Genomic DNA, 16,900 nt, shown 5'->3' with positions numbered 1-16,900 from the left:
CGAAATATATATGACTATCCTGGATACCCGGCATTGCCCGAGTGTTGGGGGGGGGGCTCCCCCCCCCAAAAAAAAAGTGGTAGTAGGCAGGAAGGCTCAAACCCGTGATGTGAATGCGGAAAAGAAAGTGAAATAAAATCCCACGTCTTACCCCTACTCCATGACGCGACCGGAAGTTTGGAACGTTGAAATTAGGCAAGTCCTTCCGACCGATACGGTGAATTGCAAAAATGGTTCGCAAAAAATCGACCCCTGCTTGTAGAAAACTGCCTAATTAAGGATGAAGGAATTAATATTTTTGGTCAACTTTCGTCCGGGCTTCAAAATTATTTCGATCTTGTGAAAATCCGTCGCCTCTGTGGAAAGTTTACGGCAGACATACATACATGCATACATTTAAACAGACAGGTGATATTTATATAATAAATAGACCATGTGGAAGCCCCAGTGAATGTGAAAGCTATACGCGCAAAACAAGAAAGTATCTGATCTTGAGTCGGGTAAATAAATGCGGATGAATAGCTGGGGCCGTGTTATTTGTTACATCTGCCCCACATCGTATACAGTGGTCACAACTAGATGAAAATATTGAGTGATTCGTCAAAGAGGTGTGAAAATTGTGTGCTAAACCAAAACAATCCAACGGGCATTCTATTCATTATTTAAGTCTATTCTGTGAAAGGATGCAAATGTAAGATACTGATGAAATATTTGCATAATGAACATATTCAGTGCTACACCCACGATCCTGAAGTTGGGGGAATCGATGCCACACATTATTTAGTTGTTAGACGTATATTCACGGCTCGTTACTTTTTCTTCTCTAACGGATAAACAGTGACCAGCGCGCGTTTATTAAAAGAATATATGAAGAGGAGCGACAAATATATTAAAATGATTCATACAAATTCATTTTTAAGATTTAACACAATGCACGCATAAGCGGGGACTCCACTAGTTTATTTGATATTCAAGTGGCAATTAGAACCATTTTTTGTTTTGCTATTGGAAAAGCTATAGAATAAATAAAAAATATCAAATTATGATATTTTCTTGAAAATATGCGCTAAGTATTTGCGCTTTTAAAAAAGGAGATGGTAAGTATTATTACGAGGCAATAAAGTAATGTCAATTTTGTAAGTGTCGACGTAGACATTAATAGCAGATCAGTAAAAGATGATCTGCTTTCAGAAGAGGTCAATAAAATGAGACCGCAAATGGCGTAGAGACAAGCATTACAAGATTATATCACATGAGCACCGGATTCAGTAAATCAGCATAACACCGAACAAGACGTTATAGACATCTTCTCTAGGGATCTGAACGCCTACAGAAGGTTGCATCTAAATTAAGAGTTTAAGCTCATTGATCCACCTAAAATGGACGGGTGTAAGATATATTAAGGAGATGAGTTTCATCCTTAAAACAATAATCATTAGACGAAGTTACCGCCCTTGTAAGTTAGTTTTTTATTTTTTCTAGGAAGCTGTTTTTGTTGTTGTAAGAAATAAAGGCACGATAGTTATATAATTTGCTTTTCCTTTGAATAAAAATTCTAATATTGTTTAGTTTGTGTTTTAATTAAATCAAGACATAATTAACAAGTCTCGTCAATTTTCCATCTCTTTCAATAAGAAATTCAAATCACTTTATGTTATCGCCAATCTGTTCACCATTGATTTCTCGCTAACTACGACCTTTAGTCTACTCTGAAATATGACTTGAAATAACCGTATCCAAGATACCAATACACTCCAAAGCATTATAGTGCAGATTCAATTCGTGCACTTTTCTTCTGTTTCCTCATTTCCTCTGATATTTTATCACATTTTTATTCGTATAAACTGAAGCTGATGTTATCACATAGACGTGTGTATGACTGAACTATCCTTCAATTGTGCAGAGAGACTAATTTTATAGATGATTTGGCAGTTTCCACATATTTTGTTTTCATGTAATGTTTACCTATGCTTTGTTCATATTCCATAAATATGTAACATGTGTTAGTAGTTTATATAGATTATGTATTATTCACTCACTACCAATTCTTAAACGAATCATCACAAACGATTGTGCACTTAAATAATTAGCAACGCCCTACGAAAGGGGCCACAAATGAAAGAGGCGAACTACAGGTTTAGGTAGAAATAATATATTGTATAAGAAACTGAAATACAAAGAAAAGTTGTCGGTACTTTCTCTCGCGTTCAATAGGGATCTTTTACCACACGTGTATTAGCCTCATGGTTTATTTAATAATTAGTAAAGTCCATTATGCGTGAATAGTAAGTCCCCCACAACACCACGTTCCAAGCCTTTTAATTCGCACGCTGTCAGTACATTTTATGAGGGTATCGAAAGTTACATAATCCGTGAATGACATTTCATTTCCTAATCGACATCGATTGGAGCTGCTTGAGGTACTTTGATATTGAAAGTATCGCATATCGTCTCAATGACACTTTTTCCTCGTTAAATCCATAGTTTTGATTGTCAAACATTTTCTTATCAGATTGAGGGGTCTTTAATGAATGAATTTAAGATTTGGAGCGACGTATACCATATTTCCCCGTGCTTTGTGTATTGTGCTCAGCTTCCCCCTTCACAACAATGTATTATCTTTTTAAGTTATGTATAAAACGTTTTTTTTCGTGATGTATTGCTTCTTAGAAACAGTAGTAATCCTTAAATTTGTTTGCTTTGGTAACTGTTTTTCGAAGACGGGATTTAATGCTGAGGGTATGATATGATAATGCGTGATTCTCTAAATCTGTAGAAACTGTTATATTGCCTTTTCTGTAGGAGTGCTACATGTTTTTAATGGCTCCTTTTAACGTGTTGGTGAAGCGTTCAGCCATGATATAAGATCGTAGGTGATAATGAAAGTCGTGAGTGCATTAATTTGAAACATCCCACAGAACTTAAAGCCTGTAGACGTAAATTCCGTTTCGTTGTCACTTATTAAACATGCAACAACTCAAAACCGAGAAAATTGTTCACGTTGGAAATTAATAACTACCAAAGGTCTCTTACATTTTGGCATTTCTAGGTCATTTTGTGAATCTGTCAACCATATTTAGATAATACGAATCCTCTAGTAAATTCTCATAATCTGTATAGATTCTAAACCAGGGTTGGTCTGTTTTTTGGTCATGGTTTAAACTTGCATAATTTTACTATGATTTTCATGTCTGCATCCATCTCTGTCCACTGTACATAACTACGAATGAAACTCTCATTCTGTTTATTCCACGGTGACTCATATGAAAATCATTCGTTACTTTTTGTAACGTTCTAAGTATGGCAACCCTTTCCGCTGTACAGTATGACTTCATCGCGCATAAAAAGAAAACTGTTCTGTACTTTCTGGTGTGCATTTGCGATTTTCCGTTTCTTAGTATTAATAAATTTGTCTTTTTGTGCTTCGTATTTAATTTCCTGTAACGTGACTGGGAGGTTTTAGATAGTGTTGAACATTATGGTTTCAATTTCGCTATCAGTTTGTAACTCGCAGTCATTAGTATGTCGATTTATTATTAAAGTGCATTCATAGGCCAATTCTACGAATTGAATTGCTTCATAAAATCTGTTCCAAAAAGGTTCATTTGTGTCTTAACGCGAACCATGTTAATTAATTTGTGGTACCTTTAAATGTACCATTATTAATTCACTTTCAGATTATATTTTGACCTGGCGTTTTTGTAAGAATTTAACATGGCATTTAATGTAAGATTTTTATTGTAAGACTTACACATGGCATTTAATCTTTATATATATGATACATAATCTCCCCCATGATGCCAAATTGATGATCGATAAATCAGATTTAGAATTTAACAAAATTGTATGTATTTATTTTGTATTTTCGCTAGCACATACTTCTGTATATTTATCTCGTTTTTCTCATTCGTTCTGGTGTGTCATGCGCGACTTAAAATTTTGTTTCTGCTCTATAAAGGAACTTTCATGGCCAAATAGAAATCTTATGGTCTTTCACAAGTCAAGCAAGTTTTGTGTTGTAAGGGCAGTCTTTAACATAAAGCAGAACACCGCATAGATACCGTGGACTTGGTTTTGACTTAGTTTTATTTTCAATGAAGTGGTTCTTCTGTCTGTGGAGATAATGCTGTTTTTTTTCTATTTCATTTGTTCTGAAGAATATTGTTTGGATTTTTAATATCTTTCTTATGTATGTGATGCCGGATTCTTTTTTGTTTTTCATCTTTTTTTTTAACGATAATCACTCGCTTGAAGTCTTTGTACCCAGAACATACTTTCAAAATCTTTTAGAGTTGCTTACTAGGATTTAAAACGTTTAGTATACCGGTTTTACAGTATCGAGTCTTTGAATGATTCGTTACTAGTGTTTTTGGAATAATATTTTCGTTGCATTGTCGATGTTATTGGAATGAGTTCTTTGCAATATGACGTTGTTAGTTTGAATGAGGTTGTTTTGGAATAGTGAGTTATTTCAAATTTGACTTTTGAACAACCGTTTTTAATCTTTCTTCCCAGTTGTGGTGGAAACTCAAGGAACTTAAACATTCTGTTTTCTCTCATTAGTTCTGAATACTCTGACGGCAGTTGCTGTGACCCTAGAAAATGGTTATAAAAGAAGACACGAACAACAGGTTTAGGTTGAAAGAATATAGAGTACAAGAAACTAAAACACAAAGAAAGTTTGTCAGTACTTTACGATTGGTAAGTTAAGCAATATGTAGTCTAGCATACGACATATACCCACAGGGGTATTAGCCCCATAGTTTATAGAATATCCATTATGCGTAAGTATATATAAAAATAATAATATGGTGTTTCTTCAAGCCCTAATGAAAACAATGCTCTCCAGATTACTATGTCCTGGATATGACCTTTCAGATGGTGAGGGCCCCAGTTTGCGGGTTTTGGGGAGTGTGGAACCACCCTTTAATTGTCATTGCTCTCAGGTCCACTGTGACCAGAAGTGGCAGCACCTGTTAGAGTAAATAGAAACCGACTTGAAATATATATATATATATATATATATATATATATATGTATATATATATATATATATATTCTATTAAAAAATTGTTATTCAAATCATTAATTTCGGCATTAAATTACCTCAAAATCGTTGATATGCCGTAAAACAAAAACAACGAACCAACCAGAGTTCTAATGTTCGCCGCCTCTTTTAGTAACAATTACAAATTAACTTGGGTTATCGCAACAGTAACTTACAATTGATTTCTTGCTGGGAAGGGTCATTAGGATTTTCGTGTATGCTGGATGAAAAAAAATGCCCCCAATGTCTCAGTGTATTCCGCATTCGTCCAGTTGAGGTGTTGTCGAGGTTCTTCCTCTCCCAGTCTTTCCATCACCCTCGCCTATTCAATTTTAGTTCTCTATGACCGATTTACTATTATTGGCTTCTTGAAAACAACATGTAATGTTCTCTAGAAGCCGAGTGACAACAAGTTTCTCCGGATTTCCCCGGATTTCCAGTACCCTCCACTTCTTTCGATAACATTTGCAAATAAATCTGCGGTATCGCAACAGCTGCTTACTATTGATTTCTCGCTAGCATCGACCATTGGTCTCCACTAGAAGTTAAGTTTCTAGGTCCCAGTTCTCTTCGCATTGTACAGAAGGGCTGGTCAGCGCTTTCTATTCGGTCTTTCCATCATCCTTCTTAACTCTTGTCGACTATTTGGCACCACTCCTTGGGGGGCACTGGTAGGGGATATGTGAGCGAATAGAAAATTTGTGGATATGCAGCTTCAATATTCTTTGTTCCTGTAATGCTTCATGTTTTGCCTCTGCCACAGTTTGTCGAGCCCATTCATATGGCTCACGTGTATTAATCTCCGCATTCAAGAGTTTTCCTTAATATTTCAGCTGTTTTCGTTATCGTTATTTGTTATTTATTTCCTTCCATTCCTCTGATATTAATTTGTCCCATTCTTTTTTCAAAGTTTTTCGGAATTGTTCCTAGTGCTCCAACTATGATCGGTATTATCTTGTTTTTCTTCATCAAACATATTGCTTTCAGCTCTCTGGCTAGCTCTGCGTATTTGCTCCGTTTTCTTTTTTTTTCTTTGATATTCACCCTGTGGTTAACTGGGATAGCAAAGTTTACGATTTTGGGGGACTTTTCGTTCTTTTTGTAATTGTTACGACATCTGGTCTTCTTGCTTGGATGGGTTTTCAGTTTGCTTGTACACATTTATTATTATTATTATTATTATTATTATTATTATTATTATTATTATTATCAGAATCCTCATCATCATCATGGTCATCATATTTATTATTACTAGCAGGACCTGTGGAAATTCCACAGCGGCATTTTTCATATGTAATATATTGCTGTTGGCCATTCTATGGGCGTTCAGCATGAATGAAGACACCATCATATAATTCTAGCCCTTTTGTTTAAACTGTAAAAATATTTATCTAAGCAATTCTATATATTAATACAGTAGCGTGTAGACCCATAAAAAAGGATAGAACAATAAAAAAGAGGTGAGTTATTTATTTTCCCTATTTAATAGTGTAAGCATTGCCGTTAAAAATATATATAAAGTAGTTATTTAAAAATAAAAAATTAGATGAGTGTAGTGCCATCATCTATAATTGAAAACGAAACCAAAACTTATGAAAATTTTTTGGCAAAATTATTTATTACAAGAAATGGAAGGCCACTACCGCTCGAAAGAAAAAAAGATGTAAGCGTGACACACAGATTAACACACACGCTATCGTATTAATATATATATGTATATGTATATATATATATATATATATATATATATATATATTAAATTTATTTATACAAACATTGATGGCTACATATGTGCATACATGTTTCTGTAATCAGCCGCGTTGGGGGATTACGTCTTCAGGCCAAGAATTATCGTCGAGAACTGATATTTCAAACAAAAACATTTTCTTATTTCGTTTACAAAGTTAGAAGGTAACATGGGTGGGGTTATGAGCGGGGAGAGGATAAGTGAGGTCTTTGAAGATAACAAACATCTTTTTTATTTCCCTTTTTTTATATTCCCTATTTACGTTTATCTATCCCATCTTTTGGTTTTTACGGCGTAAGGTACATGAGAAGTTAGTATTTTTGTCTTGCGGTCAGTAAATTAAAAACATTCCTTATGGCTATTAAGTACTGACCTGTGTCTTTCAATCCACACACACACACACACACACACACACACACACACACACACACACACACACACACACACACACACACACACACACACACTAGAAGCAAACATACGTTTATACCTATACTCAGGAGTGTATATACACTGTTCGCTATATTTTACTCACACACACGCACTGAAAACAGACAATAACTATGACGACACACATGAATTAAACTAAAATTGAAATAAATTAAATAAATTAAATAAAATAAATAAACAAATAAACAAATAAAATAAAAATAAAATAAAAATTAAACATAAAACCCTGGAAGTTATCAACCTCATTATGCATATATATATATATATATATATATATATATATATATATATATATGTATATATATATATATATATATAAATGCACATATAAACACCCACCCTTTGATAAACCCGTGTATATATACGCACATATACAAACATACCCATACATAGATACATAATGCTCACATACAGTTAAAACACCTGATTATCATATATTATGACTGTTATTATACCAAAACCAGTAATGTTAATCCCACTAAAAATCCTAATAATAATAATTTCCATAATACTGATAATATTAATAACACAACAATATTAATAATAATAGCAATAATAAGACTGTCGATTGGGAACTTTAAAAACCTGTGGACCCTAACCGGATACACGTCTCGATAATATATATATATATATATATATATATATATATAGATATATATATATATATATATATATACATATACATACATACACACACATACACATATATACATATATATTCATACATATACGTATACATATACATGCACACGTATACCAGCATACACACAATATACACACACTCAGTCAGACTATTCGCAGGTGCAGACACACATCCCCATATATATATATATATATATATATATATATATATATATATATATATATATATATATATATATATATATATATATATATATTATTGTCATTGTTATTATTATTGTGTAGTTTTCTCTTTTGTTTTTTATACAAATCATTTACGACTTTATTATCCAATCTTTAATTGATATAATTACAATGCGGATCAAAAGGTCTTGTTGACTTATTGGTCTCTAATAAGTTATGCCAAATAAAGCAGATTACCCAAGGCACCAGACTACCTTTGATGCAGTACCAAAAATCTAATAATCAGTGCAATCGGATTAAATCGGTGTTTTGTTATTTCAGACGTCGAAGAAACTAGAAGTCATTAAAGTCAGTCTGCCATTTTTTGGTAGATGTAAATACTTACTGTTTCTTTCTATCGTTTGCTTTTCTGCTTTGGTTTTATCCAAGACCACAACGGGATGAAAATGTGTCTTAAATGGAAAATTAATCATTTATTTGCATTCTTTATTTATACAAGAACATTTACAGAAAAATAGATATATATGGGACGTGACGTAATAGCCTTGTTCAGTCGATGTAGTAAGGAAACATGTCGCGTTCAATAGAATATGCTATTGTGTTTTCATTATATAGAAATATTGTAAGGACAGTTAATTGTTACTCTTTGTTGTGTCTGATTTTACTAATCAAGTGTTATAGAAATATATTGTTAGCGTCATGTTTAAGTAATATCCCCCACATAATGCGTTTTTGGAGACCATTTGAATATGGTGTAAATTTTGATGGCGTCTTTTCCTACGTGCTTTGTGATTAGGTATTAATCACCTAAGCACAAACTACTTTTTAGGACCTTCACTGGACATTACCGCTTTTGCCGTGATCCTCTGGTAAGCTTACACGACCACTGCTATCTCCGTCTTCAACACAGTGCGACACTTACTATGAGCATAGCAGTACAGAAAAAAAACTATCAATCTATATATTTATAAAAGTGAAAATGTGCGTTAGGGCATTTCTTAACCGCTATACTAAACGAGGTTTTTAATTACAGACTCGAAATTTGTTTTTTAGGATACTCAGACAGTAGGATATCATTTTAATTAAGTTTCGCCCAGAAAAAAAGGGTTGCTAAAGGATAAAAACTAAAATATTAGTACGGAGGAGTCATCGGATTTTTATATGTACTTACTGTTTCATAAATGACCATGCGTGAATAGTCCACATTACAGATAACTTATATTTGGAATAAGTACTTTAAAAACACCGTTTTAAGATTGTGACACGCTGGTCTAATGGTTATCGTACTTGACTCACTGTCATTAGGTGTTGGTTTTGATCAGCTCGAAAAATGTTTTTTCTTTTTACTTCTTACAAGAAGTGTACGATTTAGAAAAAATAATAATACTCGCATGTATATGTCTTAGTTTCTGTTTTAATTAAAATATAATATTTTTGCGTATTTTACAATGCGGGGCGGCTTGCTATTATCTATGCATTAATAGTATAGCGTGGGTGTTCATTAATTTTGTGTTTCGGTACATCCGAGTGACTGTCGTTTAATTGTTATGGACTTCCATTTCTTGTAATAAATATTTTTACAAAAAAATTCTTCTTACGTTTTGGTTTCGGTTTCGATTATAGCTGATGGCACTTAAGTTATTTAATTATTTAATAAATAATTTATCCAAAAATTCTTCATAAGTTTTGGTTTCAGTTTCGATTATAGCTGATGGCACTCCAGTGATCTATTTTTTATAAATATTTTTATCAAGCATTCTTTTGGTTTTGGCTTTAGTTCATTTTTTGGTTTCAGTTTTATTTGTTTTTGGTTTCAGTTTCGATTATAGCTGAAGGAACACATATTTTTTATATGTTTTGGTTTCGGTTTCGATCTAAGCTGATGCACTCAAGTCATATTTTTTTTAATCGGAACTTTATAATATATAAAAATCGATAGAACATTAACACTGTAATAATATATACGAAATCTGCAAGAATTAAAATATCATATTTAAACGTACTTTACGATCGGCCTATGCTGTGCGTTACTGCTTGCTTAGATAAATACTTTTGCACTTTTAACAAAGAGTTACAATAATATCAGAACATATCCATTTACGCTGAACATCTACAGAATGCCAACATCAATATATTACATATGAATGAGTCCCTGTGGAATTTCCACAGGTCCCGCTGGTATCTATAAAAAGTGAAAATCTGACTGTGTATTAGAATACTTCTCAACTTATATGCTTAACGAATTTTTTTATTTACAGACTTGAAATTTGGTATATAGAGTATTCAGACACGTGGAAAACTTTTTAATCGGTTTTCATCAGGAAAAAATTTTGCTAAGTGGTCAACATTGAAAAATTGGTAAGTGGACCTCATTGATTTTGTATCCATATATCAACTGTTTCAAGAATCTGCATGCGTGAATGGTTCACGTGACAGGTTCCTTATGTTTTGAATAAGTAGGTTTGAACACACTTTTTAATTAACGAGCCAAGATTGCTTAATGGTTATCGTACTTGACTCACTCTCTTAAGATTTTGGTTTGGATCTCAATTCGAGTGATATTTTTTACTTAGAAGAAGTGATCTGTTTCGAAAAACATACAACTCGCATACACATATCTGTTTTCTTTCTTTTTTACTTCCATCTTAACAGAAATTTAACGTTACGTTTAATGCCAAGCGTATTTCTGTTAATCATAAATAATAATTCTGCATTAATCAAAATATAACAGTTATGCCTAGTTTACGCCCGGGCAATGCCGAGTGGCCTGATTGTATATTTATAAACGTTACAATTGTTACGTGGTAGGTCACCAGATTTTTATCTGTTTTCAACTGTTTTACGTTGCGCATACGCGGTCATGAAATATGACACCTCCCTTATGTATGAGTTGATTTGAAAATATAATTTAAAGGTCATGTAGAGCTCGTGTAGTGGTTATCGTACTTGACTCATCGACTTTAGGTTTTGGTTTCCATCTCAGCTCAAGTATTATTTTTTACTTACAAGAAGTTAACCGTTTATACAAAACAACATACTTGCATGCACACGTCTGAGTTTTCTCCGTTTTTTTTTCTTTCGCTTTTTCAAGGAATTTAACGTTATAATTAATACCTGCAATATTTCTCTATTTAATAAATAAGTCTTCTGCATTAATTAAAATATAATATATATGCGTAGTTTACTAACGGCTTACCCCGGGTGGTCTACTAGTACTCAATATAACGAAATCAACTAATGAATGTAAAATAGACGTCACTTCTGACATAAATTGAAACAATATACCAGTTATTTATAAGAGATTTTCTTTTTCTTATTTATTTTTTCGAAAATAGGCTATTATTCATCTGCGCTGCGTTTCTTTTTTATCACCAGCTCCACAATATATTTAATACTAGCCTTGGTTCCCGGCGTTGCCTGGTGGTTTGGAGGTGTGTATAAAAAAAGAAGGTAATCTCGTCAGCATTAGATAAAGCCAAACTCTTTGCAAAGAACTTTGCAGCTAATTCCACTATGCGATCAAGGCCGGCAACCCCCCAATATTTCCTCCTGTATCAGAACACACGCTATGACATACAAATATCTGTACGTGATGTTCCAAGCTAATCAAAAACCTTGATTCCAGTTAAAGCAACTGGTTCTGACAGCACTCCTACACGAGTGCTCAAAGGGCTTCAACCAGAAAAGCTCCCTTACTTAAAAAGCTGTTTAAGTGTTTTTGTCAGGAGAATTGCTTCCCAACAGCCTGGAAATATCATCGGTATACCCAGTATTTAAGAATTCAGTGGATCGGTCATCTCCCTCTTAGTACAGACCTATAAGTCTCATGTGCGTCATGAGTAAGTTACTTTAATATGTGTTAGGTAGAGAAGTAGTCAACCACCTCAGCAAAAATAACCTATTCAGTGACGTGCAATATGGTTTCCGTTCTGCTAGATCTACAGTGGATGTGCTTATGGTTATTTCTTATAGGATTAGCGAAACTCTTCTACGGAGGCTTCCTTTCTAGGACAATTACTCTTGAAATATCAAAGGCCTTTAATAGGGTATGGCATAAAGGTCTACTTAACAAAATCTCCAGCTATGGTATAGCTGGAAATATATTTTCAATTATTAATTGATGTCTCTTTGATAGGTTCATAAGAGTAGTGGTCGATGGGCAGAAATCTGAAGCTCTCAGTATTAATGCTGGCGTGCTCAGGGGTCTATCCTGACTCTCTTCCTGACCTGTATTAATGATCTTCCAAATCACATCCTTAGATCATTTGCAACATTTATGCTGGCGATACAACCATCTATGGCAGCACATCAAAAACCGTAAACAACCAAATTCTCTCTGATTCTCTCTCCTCTCATCTTGAGCATGTGGTACAACGGGGGGAAAGTGGCTGGTTACTTTTAATGTATCTAAACCAAGCTTCTATCTTTTCATCATCAACGTTATGATCCTCATTTTGCATCAATTGAAATGAATGACTCTCCTCTTGGAGAGGTTCCATGTTTTGACAAGCTTCTCCTGATCTAAAATGGAATACGTACATCAAATCTGTTGCCAAGATCACTGAAGAAATGATAGGATCTTTCTATCGGACTAGTAAGTATCTACCTGATGATGCAATTAATACCTATACAAGAGCCAGGTACGTCCAAGGATAGAGTATTGATGTCACATCTGGACAGGAGCTGCTAGGAAGACTTATCTTGCCTTGACAGAATTCAGAATAGACTTCGTAGCCGAGTGGGGGATGCCCTTTTCTCCTCCCTGCAAACTCTTTCTCACAGAAGCATTGCGAGCATGTCTCTGTTTTATCGTTATTTTCATTGCAAGAGCTCGTCTGAGCTCCAATTTATTGTCCCTCCTCACTAAGCATTCACGAGAAACACTCGTTTTGCTGCAAACTATCAATAATTTCCTCCATTTTTTATCCGTACCTAAACCTAAACATAGATTCCATGAACAAAGCTTCTTCTTAGGTCTGAACACATGGGGAACTCTCTTCTGTTCGCCTGTTTTCCAGTTGACTACAATATGGCCGTCTTCAAATCCAATGTAAACTAGTTCTTTATGAGCCGTTCCCCTTAAGTAATCCAATTTCCCCAATTGATACGTCTAACTATTACTATGATATTATCCTTTTGACCACTCTACACTCTTTAGCCCTTATCCTCGAGTGGCTTCTGGGCCTTGATAAGTGGTGATGTTTTTTTAAAAAAAAAAAGATAGTAGACAGACAGGCTCAGACCCGTACCGCGAAGAAGGATAAGTACGTGAAGTCTTTGCTCTTGCACCCATCCCCAAACCGGAAGTGACGTAAGTGTAAATTAACGCTAGTCAAACGAATAGAGGGGATGACTTTAGAAAATATCGGCGAAAAAAGCGACCCCTCCCTATAGAAAAGTGGCCAGTTAAGAGTGAAGGAATCAAAGTTTTGAGTCAATTTTTCGATATTTGTCATCGGAAGGTTCGAGCTTCAAAACGATGCCAATCTTGTGAAAATCCGTTGCCTCTGTTAAAAGTTTTAGGCAGGCATACCAGCATACATACATACATACATACATACACACATACATACATACATACATACATTTAAACAGACAAATGAGATTTATATTATAGAAAACATTAAATAATTAGGAATATCACAATCGAAGAGCGTTTATTATATCCTCTCTATACTCTTAAGAATTTAAACAAGGGCCCAAGAGGAAATAAATACACAGATTCTAGAACGCTCAGTCACGGAAAGAGCCCGTACACATATAGTCTTCCACCAGACTATCCATTCAGGTGTAATCACCTTTTTCTTCACCATATTCCCTCTGCTACACTTTTTTTTGTTTTCAAGTAAGATCTTTGACTTACTTGTGGTTTCATCAAATACTTTTGCATGCAAAATCCGATCCCGCATTTTGCTAATTCCCACTCTCTGATGAGAAGGAAAGTATTTCTTCGAAACTCCGCGGATTAAGGACTATCTTTTTTTTTTTTTTTTTTTTTTTTTTTTTTTTTTTTTTAATTACATTTTCACCCCAAACAAGGCAAATTGCCACTTTGGTGTAGGGGGCTACTATCAGGGGCAACAACTACTGGGGTACTATGTAGTGATTTGGGCAGCAAGGTGTCGGTTCACGTTACACTTGAACTTCTGCACGTCAGTACTGTTGGGGAAGCAGGGACCTGGAATGGAATTCCAGAGTCTTGCGGTTCTGGGGAAGAAACTATTGGAGTAAAAAGATCTTTTACATCTAGGGACCTCTACAGTGTGGGGGTGGGATCTAGTAGCCTGTCGGGTTTGTCGAGGGTGCTCGCGTCGTGGGGGCACAAGTGATTGCAGTTCTACTTATCTAGTGTTTCCTTTTCAGATTAAATGTTTTTAACTCATTTCAAAGTGTTTTTAACATATTTTATTAACTGTTTGCTCGTATATATGTGCACTCTTATTTGTATTTATTTAATGATGTGAACATTGTTGATTTTGGAATACATATTCTCGGCAATTAAGTGGATAACACGAGTACGGTTTTTGTTTAGAGCGTTTGACTCATCACAGTTAATGAACAGGTTATTCTAAATGTTTTTTAAATAAAAGAAGGTCACATGTTTAAAGTCTTCACATATTACATTTTTCTATTAATATACCATGAAGTTTAAAATAGAATAGCAAGGAGAACCGATGTTGCCTAGGATATAATCGGGATGAACAAAACCTCCACCCTTCATAGTTTTATTATCATCGACATCAGTAGAATTCGCTATTTTTTTTTAATCAATTTTTTTTTTAATCAAATAAATTGATTGTCTTCTCTCGTTAGAGATTCTGCCCCCACTGTGTACCGGCATGTCTCCCTGAGTGACTTAGTTTACAATACATCATATTCTACATTGCAATATAGAGTATATTTTTGGATTTTTAAAAATAAGTGTACAAATAATGGCTTCACTTTAAGTTTAAAATGCAAAAGTCAAGCATCGTAGTTTCATTGTGCTCTAAACAGAAACATTCATTTAAAATGTACGTTCGTCTTTTCAAAGAACCAACTGTTGATTTTACGAAATTATTTTTACATTACGTTTGTCCACATTTGACATCATATTTGAACCAGATTTGTTCGATTATCGATTTTCGATACTTATCAGACGCATTCCGATATGAAATCTACGTAAGAACACTGCCAGACACATCCAATACCTTCATGTGCCAAGCCATTGTCGAGATCATAGCGAACGCACTTACACACACACACACATACACATACACACACACAGATTTTATATTATAGTAGAATTATTATCTGCAAACCCTGACTAAAAATGGCAAACGATATTTTGTAAACTCACGCCCTCCCTCATAGTAAATCCACTACACACTACGAACTAAGTTCCTATTTTGTATGAAATTTTTTGATATATAGTTGTGTCGCCATCTACGATTCATCAGAGTGGCTGAATCTAGCAAGATTTCAAATTTCGAATCTCGCTGTATTCAGTCACTCTGATGAGTCGTAGACGGCGAAACAATTGTCAGTGGATAATTATATTTCAAAACAATATATATGTCGCTCCCCATTTGGGGGTACAGAATTGATAAAAAGGAACATTTTTTCCAACTCGCATTTGGGTAAAAATGTACTTTTGTATAAATAATTGAAATTATTCAAGAAGTATCGCAAAAATACAAACAAATAAATAACACACCCACATACACACATACACACACATATATATAATATATATAATATATATATATATCTTATTTAGTTTTTTTTGCGCTATATATATATATATATATATATATATATATATATATATATATATATATATATATAAGACTTTTTGAATTTTTATTTCTTTTTTTTACTAGCGATTAATTTCTTAATTTCGCTCCCTGATCGATTTCTCTTATTATAAAAAAGGAGTTATTTTCCTTTGTTTACATTTTCCTTCGCTCAAATCTAAGGACGTTTTTTTACGTTTTTTTTATTATTTAAATATTAATTATTAATTAATAATTAGTACGTGTATAAATGTAAGTCATCTATATATATATATATATATATATATATATATATATATATATATATATATATATATTGTCATCAACATACAAAACTGTTAGCTGTATCACAGTTCGGCTAGACAATCAACTCCCTGTATATGAATTAACTATGATCAAACATTGTCCAAATGACCCCCATTTGTTTACACACAGAACATCACTTAATACGTCAATGTCAGTTTGTTTATCACTTGCCAATATGCTCAACCCAAAATAGGGAGCATTACAGCCATCCGCATACAGTACTGTTTCGCTGTATCACAGCTCATCAATGCGGCTAGACAAGCAACTTCTTCAAACAAGGTTTGAAACTCTACTGTCTAGACAACACGCTTAACTGTTACGGTATTCTCCTGCTGCTATCTGAGCATGTGAATTAACAATTATTATTATTATTATTATTATTATTATTATTATTATTATTAATATTATTATTATTATTATTATTATTATTATTATTATTATTATTATTATTATTATTCAACAATAAAAATATTTTTATCCTTACAGACACTAGTGTTTCAATCTTACGCAATCATTAGCGTAGAAAGTGACAATTCCTTCTGGCCGGAGCTAAAAACATAGCCACGAAAGCACATTTGACCTCATTGGCTAAGCCTTTACCTCTGGGATACCAGAACAATTTCCACGGGCACGAAGGGAATTGTCAACTAATGAATGCATAATTCGGATGCAAACAATCAACAATCCCGAGTGTTCGAACGAACGTAAGACTTCAACGTTGTGTAAACGCGCGTCGACTGCTTCTTAGGT

The sequence above is a fragment of the Euprymna scolopes genome, chromosome 18 (assembly GCF_053919585.1).
Source record: "Euprymna scolopes isolate OS-2025 chromosome 18, ASM5391958v1, whole genome shotgun sequence".
NCBI classification, from domain to species: domain Eukaryota; kingdom Metazoa; phylum Mollusca; class Cephalopoda; order Sepiida; family Sepiolidae; genus Euprymna; species Euprymna scolopes.
This window is presented reverse-complemented; position numbering follows the sequence as displayed.